Source organism: Haemaphysalis longicornis, unplaced genomic scaffold, assembly GCF_048455015.1.
Source record: "Haemaphysalis longicornis isolate Haplotype H1 unplaced genomic scaffold, Haemaphysalis longicornis Haplotype H1 scaffold_1, whole genome shotgun sequence".
Taxonomy (NCBI): Eukaryota; Metazoa; Arthropoda; class Arachnida; order Ixodida; family Ixodidae; genus Haemaphysalis; species Haemaphysalis longicornis.
This window is the reverse complement of record NW_027526203.1, coordinates 260,924,849-260,945,188: the sequence shown is the minus strand read 5'-3', so window position 1 is coordinate 260,945,188 and position 20,340 is coordinate 260,924,849. Positions and strand designations below refer to the sequence as shown.

Below are 20,340 nucleotides of genomic sequence, written 5' to 3'. Positions count from 1 at the left end.
GTTCAGCTATCTCATGCGTATGCTCAGTTTTCTCATTTCTTATCATTGAGTGTGCACCCACACGTAGCAGGTAACTGTACTTTTCAATGTCTTCCTAATCAGTAGCGACATGCGCGCTAGAAGAGAGGTAACAAAAAATACTACTTACGAAACGTTTGGTTTTCTTTTGCGTCTGGTAGTCGGGATAAAGCTACACGGTGTTCGCTACGAGTGTAGCAGAGCACTTCTACCTCCTTGCCGGGTTCTACGTAAACTATTCCACCGGGTCCAGTATAACTCTCTGTCCGGATTTCCATTGCGACATCACCCCGTTTAAGTTCATAACAGTGTGGCTCTTCAGTCGTCCAGCTCCAGCTTCCATTATTGCAAAAGGCAGAATTTGGTCCTCCGAAAATCAGCTCTCCCACAGGTTCGCAGTGAAATCTGAGCTCAGCCCCGTCAGGAACCTTCATTCCGGGGAAGATACGAACGTTTCCATGGTGAGCAAAAAAACGAGATAGCCTTAGTGGAAAGAAGCACCCTGGTGCTGCCTGTCGGTTGGCGTGCCCTGAAAAGAAAGAAGAAATAAATATTCTTGTAACATTGTTATGTCAAGGTACGCAAGCAAAAATTAAATCAATTGAGGGAATAAAAGCTGCATTTTGTTCTACGTTATCTGGCTATGTCATTTGTGTAAGCGTTGTTACATTGGCGAAGGCGTCCCTGCACTGCGCTCCGTCACCTCTGTCATGTAGTGATAGCGTGGTGAACCAGCGGCGAGCAGGAGAGCTGCCTCTGTTCCGAGGGACGAAGAGCCGAGAGCAAAACTTGACTGTTTAATGAATGGCTATACGAGAGTAGCGATGATACAGGAACAGCAGCCCGCTGGCGGCTTACGTGACTCGAGCGGAGCGTAGCACCTCGCTCTAAAGCTGGCGACGTTCTGACTCAGCTCGCCGTAGAAAGAGAGTATACACCCAAATCTGCCAATGGTCAACAAGCCTCCACCGTGTCGCACGAAAAGGAACAATTACACAATACCTATATTCCCTAGATGCACTGTTCAAATAGTGCTCGAATCAGCGGAGAGGTCCCCAGAAATCGATTCTTTCTTCGGGAAGAGAAGTTGGGGAAAAGATGAGTCATGCCCGCGACGGCCACCGCTGGCATGGGTCACGGACCTCGAGCGCATGCTCGCTGGACAGGCTTCGGTGTGTCGTAACTTGTTTGAGGAGGGGAGGGTTCACCCCCCCCCCCCCCCCACACGCAAAATTCACTGCAGTACCCCAAATTTATAACGTGCGCGCAGGGTACGGGCGCGCAGAATCATAACAGTATAGAGAGTACTATATTATGTTTTGTGTAATGGTGCCTTTATGGGTTTATCAGTGTTGTAAAACAGCGTTGAATGTACGTCTTAAACACCTTAAAAATTGTGTACACAGGATTTTTCAGGTCAAAATAGTGCTTTGAATGACTCAGTCAAAATGTAACGATTCTGGTAACCCTACGGAAAGAAATCCTGGGAGGCAGGATGGAGATGAGGCGAACACGCCTTCAAATACTTGCCGTATACAGGTTTGACACACACACACACGCGCACACGCGCACACGCGCACACGCACACGCGCACACACACACATCCATGCGCACACACACACACACGCACGCACACACGCACGCACACGCACGCACACACATACGCGTACACACACACGCACGCACACACATACGCGTACACACACACACACACATACACACACACACATCCATGCGCGCACACACGCACACACACACGCACGCACGCACACACACACACACACACGCACACGCACGCACACACACACACACACACATCCATGCGCACACACGCACACACACACGAGCGCACACACGCACGCACACGCACGCACACACATACGCGTACACACACGCACGCACGCACACACACACGCAATATCTACAGGAACCGGGCGGCCGCTGTATGGCACCACTGTCGCTTCAGCCAACAGCGCCGCCCGTGGCGAACCGTTCGTCAGTGGAATGCCAGTGGCGGTCAGCGCAGCGTAGTTGTGCATGGATTTGTGTCATTCTGCTGCGGAACGGTTTGCAAAGCGTAAACAACCACAAGAACTTCTTTCAGATCGGTAAATCTTAAAAGTAGAGGCGAACTTTACGAGGCATGCCATGTGTGTGATTTACTCCCATACTCAGTAATTACGAATAGCAGACGACGCTCAATGCGCCAAGCTGGAAGTCAAGGCGGAAGTGCAAGTCCGTTCGTTCGTGCAAACTTTTTATGCTTGCATGCAGCTTGGCGTATCGAGGAATATATTGCAGCTAAATGCTCCTACAAAGCCGCTGTGTGAAGCCGATTCAGCGATGCTGCGGCGCTGGCCTTTCACAGTTGATGACGAAACGGCGTCGTGCACAAGTTGAGGGGGGGGGGGGGGGTGCCTTCTAAGATTTATCCCAAAACAGACATTGTGATAGACGACGCTCCGTAACTTCATTAACTACGGTATAAACGTCTTTAATTTTCACAGAAATACGTTTACTACAGCCACCGGGAATCATTTACAGAATAAATACCGCATGACAGTAGAACATTATTGCTTGTCGGGGAAAAGCATTGCTTTATAAGACTTTCAACGGTTGCTGGCTAGTTGGTAAATGGCTTTTTTAAAGGGGTGTGCGAATATCAAATTTTTCGAATACGAATCGAATACGAATATCTAGCTTCGAATATCGAATCGAATATCGATTAATTAAGGAGGACGTGGCTTTAAAAATCATCTTTTTTATTTCTGCGTAGATTTTGATGACAATTGGCACAGCAACTGGAAATGCTTGTGTGACAGCACCTTAAAAATTACAAAGTAATATGTTGAAAACTTTTTTTATTTATAATATTTTCTTTCTGTTCACCTCGTACCGAGCTTGAGCGGCCTATAAAACATGATAGAGAACTTGTTCGAAGTGCTTTGCATTCCAAAATGAATGGACGAGGTCAGATTTTTTTATTAAAACAACTTTTTTAGTTCTCAGTTTTTTTAGAGGTGAATGCACAAAAGGCATACAGACCATGAACGACTACATGAATAAAAAATTCACAAAAAGTAAACCTGAAAAACCAATAGTGTCACGACCGCAGCTGTTCATCAAGGAATCTAACGCAAAGAACGGAATCAAAATAGACCTAGCGGCCACGAAGAAATCACTGGAACAAACGACGTACGTGGCAAAAAAAAAAAAACGCTTTGAAAAAACGGCTTCCGAGGTTGCCACATAGATATCATTCGTGAAAAGTCGCTGGGGTTGTAACCTTTCGTGTCCTTTTGAACACGGGGCTTCTGGGATGCCTTGTATTGAAATTGGAGTGCCTTTTGCAGCCTTTTTCTTTCCAGAAAACATCATTCTCAGCTCCTCTGTGAAGAGTACATAGCCCAGTTTGCGCACCAAACGGGGGGAGGTAGCTTTCAATGCAAATTAGGTTAGCTGGTTGCCTGTATAGCATTGGACAACTTCCCTCTGCAGTGTTGCGACCATGACAAGTGAAGCACTCTTTTTTTGCGTAAATTTGAAAACTGAGTTTTGACTTCTTTTATGCTTAATTATAACCTTGCCTGGAGCAGCAACTTCGTACTCTTACGCGCAAGTGTTCATTGCCAAAAGTTTACATACCACAACGATACAAACGAGCTACTTTGAGGCTTGGTATAATATTCTGCGTAACCCCAACCTCAATGCATGCACAGTTCTTTAGTACTCTTGACATTCAGGGCATCCAATATTCCTCGAAGTACAACCAATATGCACTAAACTATAGATGTATGCATTAGTCATAATATTTTCCCTAAAAAATTCAATTGGTTAAATGCTACGACAGTAAGGTACATCTTTAACGCATTGGTATTAATAATTTCCCTAAAAAAATATTTTGTTAAATGCTACAAAAGTAAGGTACATTTTTAACGCCGTTACACGTTTTTATTCCCAACTCAGACCTGTTTGCATGATTACTCCTAGTGCATGGGAAACGTTGCGCAAGAAAGCGATATGGCTCGCCCGCATCGCAGCGCTCGTATGCCGCAACATGTCATACTTTGGTTATCCCTGAAATGGCCCTTCAGGTCGCTTTTATAATTAAATCTAATGTCACAGGGATTAATTACAACTACGGGCGTTCAATCGTACCCGGTTGCGCAGTCACGCGATGCTCCAACGCGCAGCGGCTACGCCGTGCGCGCCGCAGCTTTTGGCGCGTCGGCCGTTTTAGCCTGTAAGCATCGCAAATCACATGAAAAGTTCACTCCGCGAACCGCTATCACAAGCGCGCAAACCGCGCGGTGGTGGTGGTGCAAAACATTTATTAGGACTATATACAAGTGAGAGATAGGGGCGGCCTTAAGGGCCGACCCTGTACAAACTCTAGGAGGAGTCCCTAGTCCGGGACCCCTGTGGCTTCCGCGGCGGCGCGCGCCCTGGCCACTAGGGCTCTTTGGCCCTCCAAGGTCAAACAGCCGAGCAGGGCAGCCTCCCAGCTCTCACGGGTAGCCGCGTGTCACCCTCCGGGGTAAAGTCACGCGCACCACGAAGCGTTCGATGACCTCCGCCTTTCGAGCCACGCAACTTCCCGTAATCTGGCTTGTAATCTCAGGCATTCCCATATCGATTATGTCTGCCTTAAACACCACAGCAGATAAAATGACTGAACAGAAACTTGGCCGAGCGAAACAGCGAAAATAAACTCTGAAACGCGCACGACGCATTTCAGGCCACCGCCATCTTACATTGCCGCGGCGACGCCCAATCAGGATGGCCGTTACAGCGCGCGCCAACCGGAAGGCCATTCGCGCTTCAGAATGTATTTCTGGTTTCCTTCTTGCGTATTTCTTTTTCTCCAGTTCGTGCGTCTGTGAATGAACGGAGGTAAAAGAGATGGCCGGGACCGGAAAGAGGATCGCTTGGCCGATCCAATGGTACCAAATGTGTTTGCGGAGGTGCAGCTCTCCGAAAATTGCCGTTTTTTCGCCCTTTTCCGCTGACATTTTGTCACCACGGCTAGCAAAAGTAGTTCTTTATGCCACTTTGCGTTGGTTTCCAGCGGGAAAACTTTGCCAACGCACTGGATAGAAAACATAGAAACCGAATATGTTGCTTTAAAACAAATGCGATATTTTGGTCATTTTTTCCGAAATTGAAAGCCGTGTCCCCCCTTAAACTAATCAATCCAAATATTCGTTAATAGCCGATTATTGGAACCCTTTCGATTATTCGAAATGTTTCTAATACATAGTTTTCGAAGCGAATACGAATATAACATATTTAATACTCGAGTAATATTCGAATTTTTCGAATATTCGCACACCCCTACTTTTTAAAAAAACAATACCTGCGTGGCTGATGGACAAGAGACAGGAGGGCGCCAAAACCGTGCGTCAGTTCCACAACTGAATTCTGCGGTCGGTTTTACAAGCTGTCACCTACGCTTGAAAAATCATGCACTCCTCCGTCTAACAACGGTAATGGTTTATCACAAAGCTTTGTCGTGGGGGTTTCCTTGGTTGCCCTCTGGATTTAAAGTTTGACTAGTTGAGCGTTTAATTTGACCAGCACGCAGTTTGGTCATTTGATCACAGCGTCTTTCACTCTGACCCTTTCCCATTCTATTTCGCACGAAGAAAGCTTGTTAAACCGTTGTCATCGTTAGGAGGAAAGGTGCATGATTTTGCTGTTTAATTTTGTACTTCCATGACCCCTCTCCATATCCTAACTGCTCCCAGCGTGTCGGAAATGCGTCTGTGCTGGAGGACTCTGCCTGATGCCCCCCATATTTGAAGCAACTCGTCGCGCGTTTTTGGTTTCTGCACAAGGCATTACACGATTTTTTTAAGTACTCGGTCAAGAATGCTTAAGCGATAAAAAACACGGGCTGAAGTTATTACTGCCACATTTTTTAACTATCTTTTCCAGCCTCTATTCCACGCATGTGGTAAATTGGGAAGGGGAGGGGGGAAGGCTGTTGAGTGGTTGAATATCTTTGGCCCTTGATAAAATGACCACTACAAACGTGCGAGTTCCTCTTCAGCTCTCAGGCCCCCATGCTGTCACTCAAGAAAACCGAAGGCACAAAGCTCAGGGTTGAAGAAAGAAAGCGTAAACTGCCGCGACATTTCCGCGGCCACACGGTAATGATCTTGTACATAAATGCCTTTCTCTTCAACGCACACTTACCGAGATATCCCACCGTTTAGGCTGGTGTGTAAACCTTAGTCATTGAAACAAGTGAAGGAAGTGGTAGAAATGAATACTAATAATATTACTTTTATTTCTACTCAGCGCGGAGCGCCGCAGAAAACGCAATGAAGGCCGTTCCCAAACTTAGAAGCGCTCAATAAGTTTGCGTAGCCGTTAGTGCATTTAAGAAGAAATTAATACTAATAATAGTAGTTTTATTCGTACTCACATCAGGTGGAGCCAAGCGTATATCGCTGCAAAAAGCGCTCATGTCATTGTAGCCCATACCCAAATTTAGAAGCCACCGACAAGTTTACGCAGCCGTTACAGCATATAAGAACTCACCACATCTGTCGACTTCGTTTCGCCGCACATATCCGCTCATAACACCACCAAAACATTCGAAGCACCGAAGAAAACACGGCAAAAAATAGCGGAAGGCTGCGGAGTCCAATGCACCCGCTCATTCTACTAACGACGGGAGCGCCGAGTAGTGGCGCCACCCGTCCAGCTGCCTGGTCCCTCTATACGGCTGAATTGTAATGGTCTTAAGTGCCACGATTGCCTTTGTATATTGCCGCGAACCATACATTGGGTTTGTTTATTTGTGTTTTGCTTTTACCGCCCGGCTGCGCCGGTCTGTGTTATCTCTGCGCCAAGGGAAGCGCGTGTTCCATTCTTTCTTTCTGTGCCCCATGTGCTATCTGTTGTGATAGGGAGAGCATTCCGATCTAACGTGAACAGCCCAGAATAATCTTCTTGGATCTACTATGTTCTCGATGCGAATCGACGTTTCGAGAACCACGCGCGCCAAAAGATAAAAAGCCTGCAGTGCGGACGCCGGGGCATTCGATTCGACGACACTCGCCTGTGCAAGTAACTTTCTTGACCGCTGCTTCGCCGCCTCTGTATTCTTTTGAGTTGTTAGGGGAGCACAAGTTCGCTCCAATAAACGTGTTTCTCATTCAAGACAACTGCATCGTCCTTGTCTTCGTGACATCTGGTGGAGGTGCGGGGTACGCACCCTTCATGCCCACTACAACCTCGGGAAGCCGCCAAGCCAGTCCAACAAGAGCCAGCCCCCACCTGCAAGATTTACCACACGAATTCGGTTTGATGCCAGTAGGGCCCAAGAAAAGGAACGCTGCAACCAACACCATGGTGCAAGAAACAACGTCGCCAATCGTCCTGCAGCAGCCCCGGGAACCGCCATCATTCCGGGGATCCCCCGCTGAAGACCCCGAAGAATGGTTGGAGAAGCTGGAGCGCGTCCGCATCTTCAACAGGTGGGACGACGAAGAAACTTTCCGGCATGTCTTCTTTTACTTAGAAGATGCTGTTCGAACTTGGTTCGAGAACCATGAGAGTTCTTTGACCGACTGGACTCACTTCAAAAGGGAGTTCCTGAAGACATTCACTACCGTTGTGAGAAAAGAGCGAGCTGCGCTTTTGCTCGAAACTCGGACACAACACCCCAACGAAGGGGTTGTGATCTTCGTTGAGGAGATGAAGCAACTATTTCGCCGCGCGGACCCCGAAATGACGGAAGAAAAGAAGTTACTCTTCTTGATGCGCGGTGTGAAGGAGGAGCTGTTTGCTGGACTTGTCCGCAACCCGCCCAAAACCATCGCTGAATTCGTGACCGAAGCCAGCACGATTGAGACGGCTCTCGAAATGCGTGCGAACTACATTGACAACATGCGGATTCCGGCTGATAGCCTACGCGAGACCATCCGCGCAGTAGTGAGAGAGGAGCTGCGGAAACTTTTCCCGACGACGCCGCAACCCCAAGTCTCTTGCCTAACTTACGTGATCCGGGAAGAAGTTCAAAACGCTTTGGGAACTTCTGTGGCATTCGAAGTACACTGCGAGCCCCAAGCTATGACGTACTCCGCGGCTGTTCACCGACCCCGCCCTGCTCCAACACGTCGTCAAGAGGCACGTCGTCAAGAGGCCCCGCCCTACCGCCGCCCACTGTCGCCCGCCCGACCCCCGGTAGCACAAACCCAGACGCCGAGGAAGACTGACGTATGGCGAACACCGGATAATCGTCCTCTGTGCTACCACTGCGGAGAGGCCGACCACATCTACCGTCGCTGCCCATACAAGAGACTCGGACTACGTGGTTTCTCCGTCGACGCACCACGCCCCCGACCCGGCCAGCACCCATCTGAGATTGAAGAATACCTGTCGAACACCAGCCGTGGACCAGCCCGTTTCAACCGTACGCCGTCGCCCTACCCGTACAAGTCGCCGGACCGCCGTAGCAGTGCTGACTTCGCACGTGGAAGGTCTCCCAGCCCACGCGGGGGAAACTAAAGGCGGCAACTTCTGGAGGTGAAGTTGCTCTACGGCGAAAAACTGGAAACCCTCCAACGACGCAAGGACGCGCTGAAGACAGTGATTCACGACATGCCCTCATCCTGACGACCCGACCTAACCCTGACGAGACTCCCGAACACGACCACAGCTACACGGCGCGACGCGTACCCGACCTGACCGAGACGTCTGTTGAGAAGACGACGACAACGGCGATGCACAGTGCCCGACCATCAACACGTACAAGCAGAGATACGACGCCCCGACGAACCCGGAACTCGAGGAACACTGCATCTGACGTCAAGGTGTCCATCGACGGCTTTGACGTAGTCGCCCTGGTAGACACGGGAGCTGACTATTCGGTAATGAGCGGACCATTTGCGTCTAAACTGAAGAAAGTTATGACCAGATGGGACGGTCCGCACATACGCACAGCAGGAGGCCACCTCGTGACGCCAAGTGGAACGTGCACATCGCGCGTCACCATAGACGGCACAACGTACCCTGCGGCGTTCGTCGTTCTGCCTAACTGCTCCCGCGACGTAATTCTTGGAATGGACTTTTTGATGGACAACGGTGCAATAATCGACCTGCAGACTAAGTCAATAACTTTTTCCTCCGATCACTCCACGACGCCGCAGCCGAACCCCGATCACCGTGCTGCTGTCAGGATCGCCGACGATCACATCACCCTGCCACCCCGCGCAAGCTCGATGATCGCCGTCTACTGTGAGGATGCTGCTTCTGACATCGACGCTCCCCGCACGGGGCACCTTGAGTAATCTTGGTGACGGTACTGGCGATACCGCGGACCCCGAACCCCCAAACATAAGCTGGATCCAACCGTGGCGATGTGTTTATAGGTGGAGGGTTAGAAACCACGAACGGTGGCCGTCGGAGCCCAGGTCAAGCTCCGGTGGATGGGCTCCCTGTCTGTTCACCAGGCAGGGAGCTCCGGGACCTCTGTGACTACCAGGGTAAGGTCAAAGAAGAAAGTACCCCCGTCTCCCTGCTTTTTCCTATGCCATATGGATAAATCAAACCCCCCCCCCCCCAGACGTGATCGGCCCCCTAAAAGGGGCCGCACCGAAGTATCCTTCCCTTCTTTGCCTTCTATCTCGCTCCCAAAGCCAGATAACTACCCTCGTTGTTTGATTATTGAATCTGTAGACAAATCGAACCCGGTTTCCTCTCAATCTGTATTTCTTGTTTCTAAATACCTTGAAGGTATCATCGGCAAAACATATGATGCCAAAAAGCTCAGAACTGGTGAAGTGCTAGTTGAAGTTAAAACTCAGCAGCAATCCACAATCCTCCTGAAACAAACCCGCATGGCAGATCTGGAGATCAGGGTCACACCCCACCGCAGCCTCAACAGCTGTCAAGGTGTGATCTCTGAGGCAGATCTCATGTCCGAGACCGAGGCCGACCTTTTGGAAGGCTTAAGGGATCAGGGCGTCACGGCTGTAAAGCGCATATCAATACGCCGCGATGACAAACAGGTAGCAACTAGACACATTATCTTGACCTTCGATCGATGCACCCTTCCAGAATTCATAAATGCCGGTTAGATACATTGTTCTGTCCGCCCATACATCCCGAACCCACGGCGCTGCTTCAAGTGCCAACGGTTCGCGCATGGCACAAACTCCTGCCGCGGCCGCCTTACCTGTGCAAAATGCGGCCAACATGACCACCCATCCGAAAACTGTAACACCCAGAGTTTCACCTGTGCCAACTGCCAGGGGCCCCACGCAGCGTGGTCCCGCACTTGCGAGAAATTCCAACAAGAAAAGAAAATAATCAATGTCAAAGTAACAGAGAACATCACCTTCCCAGAGGCGCGAAAGAGGTTCGCCTCTTTCCCCCTGGGGAGGTACGCCGACGCAGCTCGCCGGGGGGCGGAGCGGCGTCTGGTTTCGGCGGGGACCCAGTACCGCGAGTCGGACTTGGTCCCGCCCCCGCCCCCCCCCTGGGTTGCCTCTGGCAGCCCGACCCGCCTCCGCACCGCTCGCTGAGCCAGCAGCGGTTGTGGTGGCAACCTCTTCCGTCGGGACCGGTGCCGCTCCCGTCCCTGCCTCCCCGTCCTCCAGTGCGTTGGAGGGTGCCATGGACACCACGGGCCCCGCACCGGCTCCCACCGCCACCGCACCGCCCGTGCCACTTCTGGTGCCCCCGACACTTGCGGCGGTGGCGGTTCAAACGAAGGGCCCCCGAAGGGGGTCCAAGTCCGGGGGGCCCGGTTCGACGGGCACACCCAGGACATCGGACGATGAGATGGACGTCGGGCCGTTCTTGCCTGCGGTGCACCGCAAGGAACGCGTCCCGACGCCAAAGCCTCCTGACAAGCCAAGAAAGGCGAGAGTCACAGCCCCGAAAGACGACACATAAACAAACACACACACTCCAGTAGCTCTAACACTAAATAATGGGAAGAGAAAACATAATTCAATGAAACTGCAGAGGCCTTCTTAAAAATCTTGACGATGTATACGAAATACTGCATGCTAATCAGCCAAGTGTAATGTGTGTTCAGGAAACACATTTGAATTCCAAGCACACAAATTTCTTGAATAGTTACATGGTCTTCAGAAAGGACAGGGATGGCTGCACACACTCTTCTGGCGGTGTGGCCATAATTGCCCGGAAATCCTTAGCCTGCCACCCTGTCACTCTGAACACTGTCCTCGAGGCTGTAGCAATCCGTACGATAATATTTAATAGGTTGATAACGGTATGCTCCATTTACATTCCTCCTGATTTTGCACTTCTGAGCTCTGATTTCGAGGCGCTGGTTGACCAGCTGCCCGAACCATACATCCTGACAGGCGACCTTAATGCGCACAACTCTCTTTGGGGCTCCTCCAGAACGGATGCCCGCGGTCACCTGATAGAGAAGTTTCTTACATCCTCCGGAGCATGCCTTTTCAACAAAAAACAGCCTACATACCATAACTTAGGACACAATACATACTCGCATCTTGACTTGGCGATTGGTTCCGCAGTTCTCTTTCCATGTCTTGAGTGGGGTGTGGGCACAGACCCATATGGTAGTGACCATTTCCCCACTTCCCTAACGTACATAGGTAAAGGCCCATGCAGTCCATCTTCCCATAACAGGTTTAATGAATCAAAAGCAAACTGGAGCACATTCACAGAAACATCTAAACTACACCACACAACCATAAAACACCTACACGTGGAGGAAGCAGCCCAACTCGTCACGGCACACATACTCGACGCCGCCGAAAAGTCTATGCCCCAGGCCTCCAGTGCATCCCGCAACCCAAGGAGGCCCTGGTGGAACGAGGACTGTAGGCGGGCGCGAGAGGCCCAGAACAAGGCGTGGGGTGTCCTTCGCAGGTACCCCACGTCGGCTAACTTAATTTCTTTTAAAAGACCAAAGGCCTTGGGAAAGCGCGTACGCCGTGAAGCAAAACGGGATAGTTGGCGCTCCTTCATAACATCCATAAATTCATACACAGACACACGCAAGGTATGGACACGAATACGTAAACTTAAAGGACAACATACACATAGCCTGCCTCTGGTCAGCACGACTGGGGACACACTTGAAGACCAGGCTGACACACTCGCACAACACTTCCAACACGTTTCCAGTTCAGCACACTACACAAACACCTTCATGAAGCACAAACTCGTGGCCGAAAAGAAGCCTTTACATGACAATGACAGGTCAGCCACCTCTTATAACTCCGAGTTCACGCTTCATGAGCTGAGGGGTGCTCTGAGCACGTGTACACCCTCAGCTCCAGGCCCAGACAACATTACATATACAATGATACAGAACTTACACACAGACACTCTTGTAACACTTCTTCACCTGTTCAACAAGATATGGCTTTCGGGGCACATTCCAAAGTCTTGGAGGGATGCCATAGTTGTAGCATTCTTGAAAGAAGGGAAGGACCCTTCTTCTCCCGCTAGCTATCGACCCATTGCCCTGACCAGCTGCCTGTGCAAGCTTCTCGAGAAGATGATAAACCGGAGGCTCGTGTACTTTTTGGAGTACACCGGCCTTCTCGAGAGCTGCCAGGCAGGCTTCAGGGCGGGGCGATCCACGAATGGTCAACTCGTAGCTCTTGAATCGTATATTAAGGATGCCTTCGTGCATAAACAGTACTGCGTAACTGTGTTTTTCGACCTCGAAAAGGCTTATGATACCGCTTGTCGTTATGGAATCCTTACTGACCTCAAGTCATTCGGTGTTTCTGGTAATATGCTTAACACTCTTGCTAGTTATTTGTCGGAGAGAACCTTTCGCGTCAGAGTTGGATCTGCACTGTCAAAGGTACATGTGCAAGAAAATGGCGTGCCGCAAGGTGGAGTGTTGAGCTGCACGCTCTTCATAGTTAAGATGAACTCTCTTGGAAAGGCATTGCCACCCACAATCTCTTATTCCATGTATGTAGATGACGTGCAGATATCCTTTAAATCGTGTAACCTGTCCATCTGCGAACGTCAAGTCCAGCTCGGCGTCAAGAAGCTTGCTGGCTGGGCAGAAAAGAATGGTTTTAAAATTAATCCCGGAAAGAGCTCTTGTGTTGTATTTTCCAGGAAGCGTGGGGTCCACCCGGACCCAGACATCACTCTTCCGAATGTGCCAATTCCTGTGAACAAGGAGCACAGTTTTTAGGCATTTTATCCGATGAAAAACTTACATTCATCCCTCATATCAAACAGCTCAAATGTAAATGCCTAAAAACAATGAATATTCTTAAGGTTCTCTCACATCAATCTTATGGGGCCGACAAACAACTCCTGCTGCGCCTGTACACAGCGTTGGTGGGGTCTCGGCTCGACTACGGCAGTGTCGTGTATGGGTCGGCGACAAAGACCGCACTGAGAATGCTCGACCCAGTGCTGCATGTTGGCCTTCGCCTCTCATGCGGCGCTTTCCGCACTAGCCCTGTGGAAAGCCTTTATGTCGAGTGCGACAAGTGGTGTCTAGGGCATCAGCGGGAGTATGTTGACCTGCTATATGCATCTAAGATTGTATCCCTTACCAACCATCATTTTAATCCCATCATGAACAATACATCAAACTTGCAACTCTTTTTAAACAGGCCATCCGTTTCCTTACCTTTTTCTCTCAGAGTTAGGGAGGAGGCTTCTGCACTCACGGTCCCTCTTTCAGACACGCACAAGACACCCATCCATAATTTAATTCCACCATGGCATCTACATCCTATATCATGCGACCTATCATTTACATTAGTAGAAAAAAATAGGGTACCCAGAAGTGCAATTCTGCAGCACTTCCTGTTCCTGCAGGACAAGTACAGGTGCGCAGAATTCTATAGCGACGCGTCGAAAACTGGTTCTACGGTATCTTGTGCAGCGCACGGACCAAATTTTAGAGTAAGCAAAACAATGAATTTTCATAACAGTATTTACACGGCAGAAGCATATGGCATTTTACTCGTTTCAAACCACATCATCAAACATAAAATTCTCAAGTCCATTGTGTACACAGACTCTCAAAGCGTTGTACAGGCACTGTCATTAGGAAGGTCATCTAAAAACTATGTCATAAATGCTCTCTTCAAGGTACTAATGTCTGCTTATGCCTCAAATCTTGAAATAACTATATGCTGGGTACCAGGGCATTGTGGAATCCCTGGCAATGAGGCCGCCGACCAAATGGCTGGTGATGCTGCTCTCATGACTACAGTTGACGTTACAACAGTACCTTACACCGACCTAAAGACACACATCAGACGACAGCTTCGTAACACATGGCAATTACACTGGAGTCAATAAACAGACAACAAACTACACATAATAAAACCACAACTGGGACGCTACATAACTGACTCACACAACAGATACACTGAAGTCGCCCTGGCTAGGCTGCGGATAGGCCACACACATGCGCCGCACTCCCACCTGCTCACTGGAACTTCGGGACCCATGTGTAGCAGGTGTGGAAAGGGCCTATCCGTAGTCCACATACTAATCACATGCAAGGCACTTGACACAACACGACACAAACATTTCCCTGAATTATACAGACAACACATTCCTTTGCACCCATCATACTTTTTAGCCGACGAACCAATGTTTTCTAGTCAACGTGTTTTTAAGTTTTTAGCTGAGGTAAACTTTCTGCAGCTCTTGTCATATCATGTGTAATCACCCTGGCCCTATACACCAGCCATCTCCATTGTCTCTTGTTTTGCATCACCTTTACTTTTAGTCACATGTTTTAGTATGTACGGTCGCATCATAATTCAGTAACTTCTTCTTTGGCGCTCTTTGCCCATAGTCGGCCTTGCGCCAATAAAACCCAACTATCATCATCATCATCTGACATCGACGCTATCGTAGAGAGTGATCGAAGGTTGCTTCTCGACCGTGGTGTGTATGTCGCAAGAGGCATTGCGCGCTTCAAGGAACACCAATCCCACATTTTGGTTACTAATTTCACCGAGGAGTACCAGCATTTAAACAAGGGCGCGGCAATTGCCTTCCTCGAAGAAACGCAAGAAGCAAGTGACGTGATCGCGGTCGCCGACTTTGAACGCACACCCGTAGAAACCTTCAAGCTCCCGCAGCCATTCGACGTGAATCCGGCGCTACCGCAAGAACAACGGAAAAAATTATTGGCTTTGCTGCGTCGCTATAGCGAATGTTTTTCGTCGAGCGCAAAACTACGTCAGACCCCTCTAGCGAAGCACCGAATAATAACCGAAGATGGAGCCCGACCTACCCGACAGTCACCGTACCGCGTCTCTTCACACGAACGGGAAGCCATCCGGACTCAAGTCGACGACATGCTCAGCGACGACATTACGCAGCCATCGAAAAGCCCCTGGGCTGCGCCCGTCGTACTCGTAAAGAAAAAAGACGGCACATTAAGGTTTTGCGTTGACTACCGGCGACTGAACAAAATCACGAAAAAGGACGTGTACCCCCTCCCCCGAATCGACGACGCCCTCGACCACCTCTGCCACGCGAAGTACTTCTCATCGATGGACCTGAAGACCGGCTACTGGCAAATTGAAGTGGACGAGAGAGACCGAGAGAAGACTGCATTTATAACCCCAGACGGCCTATACGAGTTCAAGGTGATGCCGTTTGGGCTGTGCACAGCACCAGCGACGTTTCAAAGAGTCATGGACACTGTGCTAGCTGGCCTTAAGTGGCACACCTTGAAAGGTTGGAGTCTGTACTCGAGGCCATTCGTACGTCAGGGTTGACGCTGAAGCCTGAAAAGTGCCGTTTCGCATACGGGGAACTCAAGTTCTTGGGCCACGTCGTCAACGCCGCGGGAGTCGACCCGGCAAAAACTTCAGCCATTGCGAACTTCCCAAGGCCGAAAGACAAGAAGGGCGTGCGAAGATTTCTCGGGCTGTGCGCATACTACCGGCGCTTCGTCGCAAACTTCGCACGCATTGCAGAGCCCCTCACGAGCTTGACGAAAGATAGCACCCCTTTCAGCTGGGAAAACGACCAAGAAAAAGCATTCGGCGAGCTGCAAAAACGCCTGCAAAACCCGCCCGTGCTCGCTCATTTCGACGAAAATGCCGAAACGGAAATGCACACGGACGCCAGTGATATAGGCTTGGGTGCCGTCCTTGTCCAAAAGCAAAGCGGCTGCGAAAGGATAATCGCCTATGCCAGCCGTGGTCTGTCGAAGGAGGAGAAAAACTATTCTGCGTCTGAGAAAGAGTGCCTGGCTATTATATGGGCGATTTCAAAATTTCGCCCATACGTGTATGGAAGGCCATTCAAGGTTGTAACAGACCACCATGCGCTGTGTTGGCTCGCCAATTTGAAGGACCCCTCTGGCCGTCTTGGGCGGTGGAGCTTGCGCCTGCAGGAGTTCGACGTTACAGTCGTTTATAAATCCGGCAGGAAACACTTCGACGCCGACTGCCTGTCCCGCGCCCCCGTCGACCCACCACCACAAGACTCTGATGAAGACAGCGCGTTCTTCGGGATCGTTACGGAGAGCGACCTAGCCACCCAGCAGCGTGCCGACCCCGACTTACGCGTCATAATCGAGTACCTCGAGCGATGCAACGTTGCTGTTCCTAGGACCTTCAAACGCAGCTTACCAGCATTCAGCCTGAGAAACTCCGTCCTTGTGAAGAAGAATTTCAGCCCCGGAACAAGAGCGAATTACCTTCTCGTCATCCCCGCGGACCTTCGTGACGAAATTTTGGAAGCGTGCCACGACGACCCGTCTTCCGGACATCTGGGCACAGCCCACACTATTGGAAAAATGAAGGCGAGGTACTACTGGCCCGGCCTTACCTCTGACGTCACCCACTACGTCCGGAGCTGCCGTGACTGCCAGCGACGAAAAACGCCGCCGACAAGACCCGCCGGACTTCTGCAACCGATCACCGTCCCATCGAGACCCTTTCAACAGATTGGAATGGACCTTTTAGGCCCGTTCCCTACGTCACGATCACAGAACAAGTGGATTGTCGTAGCGACAGACTACATGACGCGCTACGCAGAGACCGCCGCTCTTCCGAGGGGGACTGCACAAGAAGTGGCCAAGTTCTTTATAAGCCAAGTTGTGCTGCGACATGGAGCCCCGGAAGTCCTAATCACAGACCGCGGAACGGCATTTACTGCGGAGCTGATGCAAGGAGTATTACGCTACAGCAACACGGATCACCGAAGAACGACGGCGTACCACCCCCAAACGAACGGACTAACAGTACGTCTGAACAAGACAATCGCAGATATGCTGTCAATGTACGTTGACGTTGAACATAAGACTTGGGACGAAGTGCCCCCGTATGTCACGTTTGCGTACAACACGGCTATCCAGGAGACGACGCAGCTGACGCCGTTCGAGCTTGTCTACGGTAGAAGGCCGACTACGATGCTCGACGCCATGCTTCCGCACGTAGAAGACGACGACCTCAACGCCGACGTCCACGGATATCTTCAACGTGCGGAGGAGGCCCGCCAGCTCGCTCGAGTTCGTATAACGGACCAGCAGCTGGTGGATGCGGGCCGCTACAACCTCCGACGCCGAGACGCCGAGTACCAACCAGGGGATCGTGTGTGGGTTTGGACTCCCATCCGACGACGCGGACTCAGTGAGAAGCTCCTGCGACGGTATTTCGGACCCTACCAGATTCTACGACGTGTTGGCCAACTTACCTACGAAGTGATCCCCGATGGTGACTCCGGCACATCACGACAACGCACGCGGCCTGAAGTCGTCCACGTGGTTCGCTTAAAACCTTTCTACGGACGATGACGAACTTTTATTTTCATTTGTTCGGACTGTCGCTTATGTTAGCATCGGGTCGATGGGGGGGGGGGGGGGGGGTGATGCCGCGAACCATGCATTGGGTTTGTTTATTTGTGGTTTGCTTTTACCGCCCGGCTGCGCCGGTCTGTGTTATCTCTGCGCCAAGGGAAGCGCGTGTTCCATTCTTTCTTTCTGTGCCGCATGTGTTATCTGTTGTGATAGGGAGAGCATTCCGATCTAACGTGAACAGCCCAGAATAATCTTCTTGGATCTACTATGTTCTCGATGTGAATCGACGTTTCGAGAACCACGCGCGCCAAAAGATAAAAAGCCTGCAGTGCGGACGCCGGGGCATTCGATTCGACGACACTCACCTGTGCAAGTCACTTTGTTGACCGCTGCTTCGCCGCCTCTGTATTCTTTTGAGTTGTTAGGGGAGCACAAGTTCGCTCCAATAAACGTGTTTCTCATTCAAGACAACTGCATCGTCCTTGTCTTCGTGACAATATCTATATATTGTGGGAACGCGACCTTCGCGCGTTCCCTTTCGTTTGGCTTCGCTGCACTGCTTGCTCCGGGAACTTGCTTGGCGAGACGTCAGCGAGGGGGATCTACCTCCTCGCCGAAGGAGTGTCCTGTGGCCGGCGAGAGCGCGCGGGATGCAAGCAGTGGGAGGTGGGAGCTCCGGAAGCGAGGCAGCAGGACGCACCTCGGAACCTCCGTCCTTCGAGGATCGGGCAAAAAGGAGGGCAACGATGGCTGCCATCGGCGTCCAAGCGAGGCAAATGCGAGCGCGCTGAGGCGCCCCGGCGATGACTGCTGTCACGGTGAGTCGAACCTCTCGATTCCCTTAACTTGCCCGGGCGAGGAACTAGATCCTCGCCGTCAACTAGCTAGCGTGCATACTCTTTGAATGTTTATTATTCAGTAATAAATCTTAATGAGCAAAAACACATGTCGCTTCGTTTTTTCCGTCGGGCCACGGTCCGCCGCGTAGTGGGATATACCTTGCTAGCCGGGCGAAACGAGAAGACAAAGGCTGATTTGTGTCTCTCGTCGCCTGTTTTGGTATTGCGTGGGAAAGTAACCAACCTACGTTTACCTTTTGTCTCTCTCTCTCTCTCTCTCTCTATATATATATATATATATATATATATATATAGGAAATGAGGGGCTCGTAGAAATAACACAGAAAGAAGGGTTGGCAGTCAAGAACATCTCGGAAATCAAAGGGGAGGTTGTGGTAGGACATTGAAACAGATAAAGAATTTGGAAAGAAAGAAAGAAAGCGGAGAAAAAATGCCCGCCAGGTGGGATCCGAACCCACGACCTCCAGAATACCGGTCTGGTGCGATAACCACTACGCTACCGGCGGGGGTACTTTAGCCTCCACTTTCTGGAGTATTTATGTTCAGGTGTTTTTGTTTCCTGCGCTTGGGGGTTGTAGCAAGCGCCACTCGGACTACTCGGGGTGAAGGGGACCTTCTTTTTAACCCCCGGGCCGTGACTCGAGCGTCTACGACATGTTGAGAGTGGGTGGTCGACCAGCGTTGAACCCTCTTAAGCTCCCTATGGCACCAAGACTGCCAGTACAGAGGCCCTTGCTATGCATGTAGCGAATCAGAATAGGAAATGAGGGGCTCATTGAAAATAAGACAGAAATAAGAATTGGCAGTCAAGAAGACCTCGGAAAGCAAAGGGGAGGATGTAGTAGCTCAAGATAAAGAATTTGGAACATAAGAAAGTGGAGAAAAAATTCCCGCCAGGTGGGATCCGAACCCACGACCTCCAGAATACCGGTCTGGTGCGATAACCACTACGCTACCGGCGGGGCTACTTTAGCCTCCACTTTCTGTGGTATTTATGTTCAGGTGTTTTTGTTTCCTGCGCTTGGGGGTGGTAGCCAGCGCCACTCGGACTACTCGGCGTGAAGGGGACCTTCTTTTTAACCCCCTGGCCCTGACTCGAGCGTCTACGACATGTCGAGAGTGGTCGACCAGCGTTGAACCCTCTTAAGCTCTCTATGGCACCAAGACTGCCAGGACAGAGGCCCTCGCTATGCATGTAGCGAATCAGAATAGGAAATGAGGGGCTCGTTGAAAATAAGACAGAAATAAGAATTGGCAGTCAAGAAGACCAAGCAAAGGGGAGGATGTAGTAGCTCAAGACAAAGAATTTGGAAAATAAGAAAGTGGAGAAAAAATGCCCGCCAGGTGGGATCTGAACCCACGACCTCCAGAATACCGGTCTGGTGCGATAACAAAAACACCTGAACATAAATACCCCAGAAAGTGGAGGCTAAAGTAGCCCCGCCGGTAGCGTAGTGGTTATCGCACCAGACCGGTATTCTGGAGGTCGTGGGCTCGGATCCCACCTGGCGGGCACTTTTTCTCCGCTTTCTTTCTTTCTTTCCAAATTCTTTATCTGTTTCAATGACCTACCACAACCTCCCCTTTGCTTTCCGAGAGAGAGAGAGAGAAAAGCTTTTACTAAAAATATGCACGCAGGCCTGTTTAGTCCTCACATTCCAGAGAACCTCTGGTGACGTCTTCAAGCCG

At 50.5% G+C, this 20,340-nt stretch overlaps 1 long non-coding RNA gene across 2 annotated transcripts in view; it reads right to left on the bottom strand.

Moving 5' to 3' along the window:
• The window catches only part of LOC144144950 (uncharacterized), a 73,164-nt gene that overhangs the window by 34,482 nt on the left and 18,342 nt on the right, over window positions 1–20,340 (bottom strand). For both annotated transcript variants that reach the window (XR_013317384.1, XR_013317382.1), the window contains exon 2: window positions 149–547. This is a non-coding gene — a long non-coding RNA (uncharacterized LOC144144950). The remainder of the gene's footprint in view (window positions 1–148; window positions 548–20,340) is intronic.